The sequence below is a fragment of the Choloepus didactylus genome, chromosome 5 (assembly GCF_015220235.1).
Source record: "Choloepus didactylus isolate mChoDid1 chromosome 5, mChoDid1.pri, whole genome shotgun sequence".
Lineage (NCBI taxonomy): Eukaryota > Metazoa > Chordata > Mammalia > Pilosa > Megalonychidae > Choloepus > Choloepus didactylus.
In genome coordinates this window covers 60129389-60141479 of record NC_051311.1, presented here as the reverse complement: position 1 = coordinate 60141479, position 12091 = coordinate 60129389, and the positions used below count along the sequence as shown (strand labels likewise).

Below are 12091 nucleotides of genomic sequence, written 5' to 3'. Positions count from 1 at the left end.
TCTATCCCATGATGCCGGGTCCAGATTCATCCCCAGGAGTCATATCCTGCATTGCCAGGGAGATTTACACCCCTGGGAGTGAGGTCCCACACAGGGAGAAGGGCAGTGAGTTCACCTGCCAAGGTGGCTCAGTTAGAGAGAGAGAGAGAGAGGGCCACATCTGAGCAACAAAGAAGTGCTCAGGGGGAGACTCTTAGTATGTGCAGAAATTTTTATTCCATAAGTGTTTGGAGGCTGGATACTTCCTGATGCAGTAGGATTTATCGAACAGTATTGACAACAATGCCACCCCCCATCCCCTGACTGGTGAGCCCACATGCACCAACACTCACACATAAACATGCAGGATGTGTTAGAAATGCATTTACCCGCTGGGGAAACAATTACAGCTGTCTTCAGGAGCTTTTGTGCCCAGAAGGGCATTGCTGGGTGTGACAGCCTTCAGGAAATGGGCACTCGTGTCACTTCCTGCCTCCTGCAGCCCACTCCTGCTGGCTTCCCACCCCACCAAGCAGAGCACTGCATCAGAACTTCCTGTACTGAGGATGTGCCAGTGCTCACTGATTAGTTACCAACCAGTGTGGGAGTTAATCAGAGATTTCCAAGGTAGCCACAGTGGGGATTTGAGAGAAAACAGAGCAAGAAGCTGCCAGACACAATCCCCTCCCCACACTTCCTCTCCAGGATTCGCAAGATAAGAAGATTTTAAGGCAGCTTCTGAATGAGATGGTGTCAACCACACGTTGTCACTCTGGGCAATCTAAGAAGTATCAAGTGGAAGATTAATGAACAGAAAGGGGAGTGGGGCAGGGAAGGTGGTGGTGAGTCTTAGAGCTGAGAGCAGCAGAAATATGACCTGGAGTTTGCTCTGTGGATGGTGTTGGGAGTGGATGTGGTGGAGACAGACTCCTGGCTGGTGTGGTCTGTTGTGTTCACTAGTTGCATTTGGGGCTTCAGAGAGGAGTTTAAACCAATGCAAATGGGTGTGGTGTTGACTGTCAGACAATAAGAGACCACAAACCCATTTCTCATTGTTCAGTTTTCTAATGAGGTCAGCAGGCAGGCCAAATCCACAGCATTCGTTAAACTGTAAACATTACTTATAATTCCAGAGGTGTTAACCAGAACTCCAAACTACTTACCGCCCTATCAGGTTCTGTAGGGAGAAGTATGTTGACTATATAACCCACAAATATGCACCATTTGTTACTATTATGTAGATTTGACTCTAAACCCCTATGTGGAAACCCAGGTCCTAGTAAATCAAATTAGACCACACATGGGTGGTAGATTCCCTTGTATTCAGGCCTAAATTTTCCTGCCCATGCCTCTTTTCCCTTGGTTCCACCGTTGTTCCTGTTTAATTTGCTTAGGGAGTGGGGCATGGGAAAGGGGAGTGGGGAAATCCGGGGCCCATTTTACTACACCAGCTCTCTTGGAGGGCAGAGAGAAGAGAAGGTGCCGATAACAACCTAAAGAAAAGGCCTTGAGATGAGTGTCCAAATTTTCAGGTGTCAATCTTCTACTTTTTCTTGCATTCCATCTTCCCCATCATCTTGGCCTGATAGTGCCTTTAGTCTCAATCTAGATTATTGCTTCTTGAGGTAGAGGTGGAGAGGGGAGGCTTGGGTTCCCTGCAGGATTGGAGTAAATCAATAATATCAGAGACCAGGAGGATTTCCTTAAGGAGAGATGCTTGGGCTCGAATCTCAGGTAGACCAGTGATTTTCTATAAGACCCTTTTCCTCTCTGTGATGCTTTCCTGCTTGCTGAAACTCACCTGAGCAAGTGTCTCCATTACTGTACACATCTTTCCCCTTGGAACATCCCATATCTCTGCCTTGGACTTGACTTTGCTTGCTTTGTTTGGATTTCTGCCAGAGTTCCCTGTGCTCTGAGATATGGAGCTTGTCCTCTAGACAGAATGTTTTCTGCTTGTCCCTATAACAGGAACACTTTCTCTAGGGTCTGTTCGGTCCCATAGGATGGATTTAGTGCTAGCTCCTAGACTCTCCCAGTTTGCCTGGCCACCTGTGAGTGATTGTTATGCCCAGTCCATCCCTAAGCCGTGACACCACTATCTAGTATCTCTCTGGCTGTTGAGTTGAGAACTGACTGCTCCTACAGAAGTGGAAGCCGAGAGACCATTCAGGAAGCCACTGCAGTGACCCAGGTGAGAGAAGGTGGGGACTTGGCTCAGAATTTTAGTGACAAAGTAGAGAAGAAGTGGCTGGATTCTGAAAATATTCTGTAGGTAGACCCAGTGGGGCTTACTGACAAATTGGGTATGGGTGTGATAGAAAGAAAGGAGTCAAGGATGAGTTCAGGGTTGTAGGCCTGAGCAACTGGGAGGATTGTGTTGTCATTAACTGAGATGAGGAATTTATGTGGGGAGCAAGTTTGGGACTGGGGTGGGGAAGATTAGGAGTTCAGTTTTGAATATGTTAAATTTAAGATTATCTATCCAACTGGAGATATTGAGCAGCCATTTGGACTTGAGCCTGATACTCACTTGATACCTAGGCTGGAGAGTCATTGGTGGGTGTAGACAGAAAATAGAAGAGGTCCCAGGACTGAGCCATGGGACACTACCCCTACAAGTTTGGGGAGACGAGATTTTGTTTCCTTATGTGCTTAATTATGACTTGTCTATCTCCTACTAGAACGTAGACTTGGTGAGGGCAGTGACTTTTCCTGTTTTGTGGCCTAGCACTAGATACCAGATAAAAATCTGCTGAATGAGTAAATTGTAATGAGTTCATGTTGAATGAGTGAATGTGATCTCTGATGGTCAACGAGGGTGTTAGCAAGCTTGTCTACTCAGGTGCCACTGGTCAAGTCGAGTCAGTCCTGTGACCACAAGTTGGTGTGGGTGGTGAAGAACTCTGACATCACTCTACCCACCCTCCACCTCACCCCCCTCCATACACATAGCTTTTGGGGCTGCAAATGAGGGAAGGGTTGCTGAGAAGAGCTGGGAACCCTGCAGGATAACTGCAGAGGCCATGGCTTTTGAAGGTGGCAGCTTACATGTCTCCCCGTGGAGTAGTGGCTCTGGGGGAAGGAACTCCAGCTGCTTAGAGAAGGTTTCTTTGGGAGCTCACCTTCCTGCTGTGATTCTCTGTGTGTGTGTGTTGAAGGCACAGGAAGTGCTGTAATCGTCTTATCCCTGTCTTTCCGGCTTAGGAGCCTAAAAATCCAATTCCCTGGAGAACATCAGCAATGAAAATGGATGCAGATGTAAGAGGAAATGCCAGAAGGGATTGCATGCCTTTGCCTTCCTGCCAATAGAGCACAGCTCAAATGGACCCGTCACTGATGGATGAACTTGAGGAAGACTCAGCTCTGTCTGAGGTCTTCCTACCCCCATATTCTGCTTTCCTCACCCAGGGCAAATTGCTTTGTCTCTACTACCCCAGGTGTGACACACTCTTGTGTACGTGCCCCTTTGATTCTGTGATCTGCCCTTTCTTCCCCTCCCTGCCTTCCTCCATAGAACAAATTCTCTACCTAGACAAAGCTTTAGCTTGTCAAGCAGAATTTCCTAAGATTGATGTTTTGATTTCTTGACCTCCTTGGCTCCTCCCCCTTCCTGGCAAAGACTTCCTTTCTTGGTGTTATTTCCACTGCAACGTTCCAGGTAGGGAGAGCTGGGCATGGCTCCAAGGGTATTGACCAGCTGATCTTATGTCCAACCACCAGCTTTCTGTCTCCTGAGAGTCTGTCTGGAGCTGCTTCCTGCAGCTGCAGCCTCGTCTGCCTTCTCCTCTCTCCTAGGAAGTTATTGACAACATGCTTTTAGACTGGTCATTTAAAATGCAACAAGAGCCTGCAGACTTAAGGATTTATAGCATACAAACTATTAAGAATAATAAAGTAACTGAGAGGGGAGGGGTGAGTGGGAAAGATGCATAAAAATTTAAAACAGGAGAATTAAAAATCTTCCACAAGTCTGTGACCCAGAGATAATCACTGTAAACACTCAGGTGTGTTTCTTCCCAGTTTACTCCACACATATTTATAAAGAGTTGCTGTGACCCAGCCCATTTCTGGGAGGGCAATTACAGGTACAGGAATGATGCAGAGTCCACCTCTTGCAGGGGCTCTTTAGCCCCTGCAGCATTTGTCTAGCTACCAAAAGCCGGCCTGACACCAAACCAGATCCTGCTTTCTCTGTTGTACTGAGAAATGTATAATTTCTTTAGGTTTCATCAGCTTCAAGTCCTTATCCATGCTGAGCTCTCCCAGCACTCACCTGGTCCTTGAGAGGGCAGTTATGCCTCTGTGGCCCCATTTTTTTCTGAGTTCAGCAGCGTTGCCCCCTGAACTGGCTTTGAGCATCAGGGACCTCCTAGATCCCATCCCACCCAGAGAAGTAGCTCATCATTAGCTCTTCTGTCTCCTGGATGCCCCTCTTGTGACCTGTTTTTCCTTTGAGATTCAGAGCACTTTTGTGCTTTTTTTCTTCCAGGAAGGGGCCAGACGCTGTTCACTCTCCCATTACCAGCGAAATCTCGCATGCGTAAGCAGCCACTTCCCATCGATTGCCAGGAAAGCAGCTGCCAGACCTAATGTCGAAGGAGAGCACAGGTAGGAGAGGGCTTTTCTTTTTAAAGTCATAGTGTCTATTCTCCAACAGTGACTGAAACATTTGAAGATGCAAGAAAGGAGACTGCTCCTGTCCTTTCTGCCCCATAGGTTGGCCCCATGGCACATCCTAGCATAGACTGGTTTTTCCCGCAGTCCCTGTTCTATGAACATTTGTCAGCCACATCTGTCCCTCCTCCATCAGCCCCCGACTGAGGAGGAGTCTACTAGTCCATAGTCCTGGTATTAACGGTTCATCTTTCTTTTCTACTCCAGAGGCAGCCAGTGCCAGAGGACGGGGCTAATTTTACTGTGTTGCTGCTTGTAGAACATGAAAGAGGACTGGGGCCTGAACAAATTCTGGATTAATAAATAATAGATTGATGACACGGAGCACGAATATTTGGCACAAGCCATCCCAGGGGGTCTGTGTGAGGGGTGAGAAAGCTACTGTAGGAGGGACATGGCTTTAGGGAATTATTAAGCAGGTAAGGGAGGAGCAGGTCTCAACAACTGGGAAAATGCTTTGGGCAAACTGCATCATAAAATGTTGCAACCCAGAACTACAGAAACTCAAAGGGTGCCCCTGTGGGAAGACCCCAAGAGGCTGGCTGGTGAGTCCAGGGGCTGGGAGCCTCACCTTAGGGCTGGGGGCTGCAGTCCCAACCTTCCAGCCTGTTCCAGATGCTTGAGGTCTCTCTTCTCGGGCTGGGCCTACGTGTAGGGAATGGCGATAAGCTTGGAAGAAGGAAATCCTTTCTGAGCCCTGCCTTCCTGCCTGGCTTTGGCCCCAGAGATGCTGTCAGGCTGTGTGTACTGGGTGGCAGAGAATGGAACTGCTAGAATTTTTAAATGGCCAAGCTCTACAGCCGAGTCTCCTGCCTTTTTGGTGGCCGCTGCTCCCTTTTCTGGCCTCTCTCTCTTAATCGAATGCACAAGACTAAATTCAACTTAATTAGGAGGATTATATGGCTTATAAATTTAATATTTAATATTCCGGCAGAAGCTTTTCCCCTTTAGCATATTTATTAAAGATGTCTGGGAGGAATGTCGATGAGTCATGACGTCATAAATATTTAGAATGAAGGAGCCACAGGCAGAGAGGAAGGAAGGAGGAAAAGGAACCAAAAAGGAATTAAAATTTCCTGTTGGGTTGGGGCTTGCTGTAGTGGCTGCTTGGACTTTCTGGCTCGGAAATGTGATATCAGGATTCAGAGTTGTGAGCTGTGTTCTTGTTCAAAGCCGATTAGGCCTGGGGTACTATGTGTGTTGGCAAAGTCAGACTTGTTTTGAATTTGAGTACATGCTGTGCCTTCACGATGCCAGAGCACACATTTTAATGAATAATAGAGGAAAACACCCTAGCCAGATGTTTTGCCCATTTGAATCTTCTTCTCTGGTTATTTGGAAACAGCATTGGTGTAGATTCAACATTTGGATGACTGACCTTGATCCTGAACCTTCATCCAGATGCTCCTAATATCTTATAATTGAAATAACATGGGGACGGGGAGTGATGGGGGAGAGAGCAAAAGAAGAGGGAGGTTCTCTCAGAACTTTGAAAAAGTCTAAAAGCCCATCTCCAGACTTTGGAGAAAACTCTTCTGTGGTTATGCTCTCTGAGTTCCTTATTTCCATAGACCTGAATGAAGCACAATTTCCCTCTTTCCGTATATAGCTGGTTTATTGAACAGTCTGAACTGAGCAGGATACAAAGAAACCAGGACAGATTTCCCTTCCCATCCCTTAATGACATCTCAGACAGAACCTTGGCTTTCTATCCCCTTTGTGGAATTAAAAATCAGTCTGGTCTAATCCAGTTTAAAACTCGTATCTCAACCTCACACCTAGTTTCAGTGCCCCTCTCCTCTGCTCCCCCCTTCAGCACTGGACAGGCTCTCAGAGAGTGGAGGAAGGTGTGGTGGTGTTGGGGACACAGGGCACTACTCTTTCAGGAGCAAGTCTTTCACTGAGAGGTGCTGTAGGAGTGTTCTCTCTCAGCTGCCGACCCCCTGGGGTGGGGCCGTGTGTCAGGGTGGGAGGATGTCCAAATAGACCCAGGGGCAGACCGGCCAGGACCAGCGTCTCCTTCTGCTGAGATTGAATGAGATCCACTGTCTCCTTCTTGCTGGCACTTATGTCTCTACAAATGTTCCCTTTACATGATCCCAGGGTCTGGGAGCATCTTCCTCCTGTCCCCATGGAGAAAGGAAAGAAAACCCACAGTATTCTCTCCCTAGGGTTTGGTATTGGGGATCAAATCATGTTGCCCACAAGAGACATGTTCACATCTTAATCAGCATTCCTGTGGGTGTAGAGCCCATTTGTAAATAGGATCTCTGAAAGTGTTATTATTAGTTAAGATGTGGACTCATTTGTAAATAGGATCTTTGAAGATCCTGTTTAGGTGAGGCCAAATTGAATCAGGGTTGGCCTTAATCCATATTACTTATAAGAAAAGGGAACTGGACACAGAAGTGGAAGCCAGAAGTCAGAAGAAATGAAAGAGGAGAAAGAAATTGCCATGTGACGGAGGCAGAGATACAAGCCAGAGAACTCCAAGTATTGTGGTAAGCCAGCATCAGAACTCTACAGACTGTGGGAGAAAGCTGGCCTGTGGAGGCCTGGGTTTTGGACTTCTAGACGCCAAAGCTGTGAGCCTCTTGTTAAGCCAACCAGTGTGTGGTATTTGTCGTAGCAGCCCTGGCAAACTAAGACACTTGGTATTTCTGATAAGCGTCTTGACTTCTCCGGTCTTCTGTTTACATAAACTTGGTTTGGTGGTGGGAGTGTTGCAGTCATTGTAGGTAACCCTTCTCATTAGTTTCTGGAAACTTCCTTAAGAATGTAAGGAGTGCTTAATACCTATTATTTCCTGGTTTGAGACCTCAGCTGAGATTCTACATGCTGAGGCAACTGGAGAATTACCAAACTCTTACATTTTCTTTCTCTAATTGAAATGATATACTGACAGTTGCACATGTGGTTTCCCCTCACATCTTTCTGTCATTCATTTTTAAAAATTTATTCATTCACACATTGAATTCCTTGGTTCTTCAAGGGCTTAGTGTTAGGGATACAAATGTGAATAAACCAGTCTCTGCCTTCAGGGAGTTTACAACTGGGTGGCGAGGCAGACAAACCAATAGATAATCACAGTATAGGTGATAAGTCATAAATAGGGCAAGGATAAATGGCCATGGGAGAGCATGCAGGGCCCCCAGCTTAGTTGGAGGTATCAGGGAAGGCTTTATGGAGCAAGTGATAACTAAGCTGAGCCTTGAAGGCTAAATGGAAGTTAGCTAGGAAAAGAAGATGAGGGAATTAACTAGACAAAGGGACCAATGTGTAGAAAGTCCCAGAGAGGAGAGAAAGGTACATTTGGGGAATTAGAGGAAGTTCAGTGTGACTGGAGCATGGAGAGCAGGGCAGGGATGGAGGAGATGACAGACTGGACGGGAACCTGATCATGGAGGGGCTGGCCCCAGGAGGGAGTTTGGACTTTATCATGAGGGCAGTAGGGAGTTACTGGGGAGTGTTCACCCGGGGCTGACAGAATCCATTTCCCAGTTATAAAACAACCCATGGCTGGAGGCAGAGACTGGATTGTAGCCAGTACTGGAGTCAGAGGAAACAATTAGGTCTCTGATATACTTTTTTTTTTCTGGTCCTGTCTGCCAGCAGCCTAATTTAGAGGTGTTACAGATCAGAGAAGAGGATGGATTGAGAAACATCCTGCTTCTTATTTGCTTACAATTTTTTTATTGTAGAAATAGCTAAGATGTCTCCAATAGAGCAAGCACTCCCTCCATCTGTGATCCCACCTCAGCAGCCAGCATATTTACTGACCTCGTGGGTGGCCACTCCACAGATTTAAAGGCATGGACCCTAATTCCTTAGCTCTAGGGTCAAGGCGTATCTGATTGTGGAGTGGGTTGCCATGGCAACCCAAATCAAGTTGGGGTTTGGTCTGGCAGATTGGAGGTGATAAGAGGCAAAAAAATGCTTTCGTGAGCAGAGGAGTTTGGGCTCAGATAAGAGGCCCTGTGACTCTGAGTCCTCCCTAACACCAGGATGGGAGAAAGGGAAATGCTCCTGGCTCCCTGGCTCCCTGCTAGGCTGGGCAGTGAGGTCAGGCAGTCCTGGCCAGGCAGGTCAGAGTTCTGACCCAGCGGGAGAGGTTGGGAGGGGTTGTGGTAACTATGGTAATCCGAAGTGGCATAGAACAGTGGACTGCACCCTGTCTGACCTGTGGGGTGTACACAGTGGCCTTGTGAAGGGCAGGGAGGGTGCTGGCTGTGGAGGGGTGAGCAGGGGTGGGCAGCAGGCAGTGCACAACCAGGGGGAGGAGCATCGGCACCAGAGAAGAGGAGAGAGTTTTCTGGGAGGGGCTGGGAGGCTTCTGAGAGGCTTAAGGTGAGCAGCTGGCAACACCACAGTGCCGCCTGGAGAATGTCGTCATAGCACACTGGGACCTGGCTCTGTGAGGCCTTCTCACATCAGCTGCTACTTCAGGCCTAAACTTCCAGCTTCCGGGAAGCTTCTTTTCCCTGCCTCTCCCTCCACTACACATCTACCTTCATTCTGATTCATGACTCTGCTCTGATCCAGTAGTGCTTCTCGTGAGACCGAGGTTCCAGGGCATTGCTGGAATTCTCACTGTGGTTGTGCTCCCTTCACCTTGTTATTCATTAGGTCCCTCGTAGGGTTTTGGTGACATCCTAGCAGGAGGACTCCGGAGCAGTGGTTCAAAGCCTGGAAAAAGAAGGCAGACAGCTGCTAGGCACCCCAGAAGACCTCTGAATCTCTTCCCACACTCTGTGCCCGGGGAAACTGCCTCTTTCCCTGTTTTCTTCTGAAGATTAAAGAGCTGAGCAATGAGCTGAATGTCTAATAGTTTCACATAGCTACCATTTGTTGAGTGTTTGCCATGTGCCAGGGAGAGTGACAGGCACTTTTCTATTTTCTATTTTCAACATAATAGCTCATCACAACCACCCAGGGAGGTAGTTACTATGACAGATGGAGAAAATGGTGCCCAGAGTGTTAAATGAACTCATCCAAGACCACTCAGCAAATAAGTGGCAGAGGATTAGCTAAATCCGGTGGTCAGCAATTCTTCCTCGTCTTGAGCTCTTGGCAGCATTCGGCACAGCTGACCACTGCCTCCTTTTGAAAACACTCACTTGGCTTCTAAACACCCCCCATGTCACTGGCTGCTCTTTTTCAGGCTCCTGCTGGTTCCTCCTTGCGGGTGACTGAGCTTGTACCTCGACTTACCAGGCCTGGGCCAGGGGACCTGATATCACCCCCTGGGGAGGGTAGTAGGTACGGGCGTTAGTGCCCTCTGCAGCCCCCCCGAGCCTGAGGAGCGAGGTCAAGGCAGCTCCCTTTTCCTCACCCAAAATGCCACTGGCAGGGGAGGCTTGCCGGAGGGAACCGCCTTTCTCCCAACCGCCCTTTCCCCACTTCCTTATCTTGCCCACACACTCCCTTGTGCCAAGGCCACTCCTGCCACCGCCAGCGCGCATGCACCGTGGCCAGAACAACCCCCGCCCGCTGCAACGGCTCCTGCGTCCTCTCAGAACCAATCCTAGCCCCTCTTCCTTCAGTATTGCCATTTAAGGCTACTTCACCTCTTTTCCAGCCCTACCCTTCTTACCAGCCTATATAACCTGTAATCACCCCTGAATAAATCTCTTTGGCGCATACTCCTACTGGATAAAGAGTGTCTTGTCCTTATCGCCGCCCTCCACACCTTGTACGCCTCCCGCCGAGGACCTGGCCAAGTCCTCCGCCTCGCCCTCGCCTCCGGGAAAGAGCCCCCGCTGCCGGTACCCTTTAAGCAGCCCCGAGAGCTGAGGGCTCAGCTACCGGCCGCCACTCCCCCCAGAAGCAGTAACCGCGACCGCACCTCCTCATTCTTCCCAACCTCTAGCATTGAAGGCTCAGTCCTTGCTCTCTTCTCTTTCTGTGCTCACTCCTTTGATGATCTTGTTCAGCCTCTTGGCTTTAAATGCCATCTCTGTGTTGACCACTCCCCTATTTAATGAGGTTTATTAAAACTATTTGGCACTCCCATTTAGGTATCTAGTAAGTATCCAAAATTTAACATGTCCAAACTTGAATTCCTCATCTTCCATTCCAAACCAGTTCCTCCTGCAATTTCATCTTCTCAAGAAATGGCAACTCCATCTTTTCATTGCTTAGGCCCCAAATCCTGGAGTCTTCCTTGACGTCTTTTCTCATTCTCCACATCTGGTCCTCAGATCTACCTTCAAAATAGATCCAGATTCTGACCACCTCCCACTCTTTCCACCACACACCCTGGTCTAAGTCACAGCTTTCTTTTGCCTAGATAATTGCATAGCCTTCTAACTGTCCTGTCTTCCCCTGTGTCTATTTTCAAAACAATAGCCTGAGTAATTCTTTTATACATAACTCAGATCACATTATTTCTCTGCTCAAAACCTTTCAGTGGGTGTCATCTCACTCAGATAAAAGCCAAAGCCTTCATGATGTCCTCTCAGTGTGTGGTTCGGCCCCTGCTACCTCTTGGGCCTCTCCTTTCTATACTCTCCCCCAGCTCCGTCTCTCCAGCTGCTCAGGTCTCTTTGCTGTGCTTTGGGTATGCCAAGCACTTTCCCACTTCAGGGCCTTTGTACTTGCTCTTCTTTCTACCTGTTCTATGCCCAAAAAACGGAATAATTTTTTTACTGCACAGAAGAACTTGTTTGGGGGGACAAGTAGGGTTGAAACACAACCTGCATTCTGCTCACTGAGTGGGGGATCCACAGGGTGTTTCCACTCTCAGGGGCACCTTTTTCTAATTTGCACAGTGACTTCCTATGGGCTACTGGTTGTTGTTTGTTTCCCTAAACTTTGTGGCTCTCAAAGACATCTGGGGGTGCCCTGAAGAATGAGTATAGGATTGGCCTGGGTCTGGGGATGTGACCTTCACAGTGAGATCCCCAGGGCAGTGGGGGTCCTGCCAGGATCTTCTTCAATCTTCTTCAGTGCTTTGGAAGATTTCCTGGTGTCCCCCAAGAACCCTTACTGACAACAAGAGGTTGCTGAATATTAGGGACTTCTCACACAGCTTCATAACTGGTAGAGCTTCATAATCACTTCCACATATGAGAATCTAAGGGGTCCCCCAGCGGAGTCTGCATGGGGCCTGGCACGAAATAGGTCCTTGGCTCTGTCTTTCCTGGACCTCACCTTTGTCCGAACCTCTGGGTCCCAGGAGGCTCCTTGTTTACCATACCAAACATAGTGGCAGCACAGTGAGGCTAGGAGCATGGACTCTCAACCCAGAATGCTGGGTTCAAATCCCAGCTCCTCCACATATTAGCTGAGTGACCTTGGGAGAGTTACCTAACCTCTCTGTACCTGTTTCCTCATCTATAAAGTGGGAATAATAACAGTATGCTTTAAATGAATTAATATTAACTGCATTCAATGCATTAATTTTACTTGTATACAATTGGGGCCAGAAGACCTA

At 48.0% G+C, this 12091-nt stretch overlaps 1 long non-coding RNA gene across 1 annotated transcript in view; it reads left to right on the top strand.

The window, feature by feature from the left end:
* Positions 1-4427: 4427 nt before the first annotated feature.
* Positions 4428-12091, top strand: part of LOC119534099 — a 232239-nt gene continuing 224575 nt past the window's right edge. The window contains exon 1 of the long non-coding RNA XR_005216955.1: positions 4428-4590. This is a non-coding gene — a long non-coding RNA (uncharacterized LOC119534099). The remainder of the gene's footprint in view (positions 4591-12091) is intronic.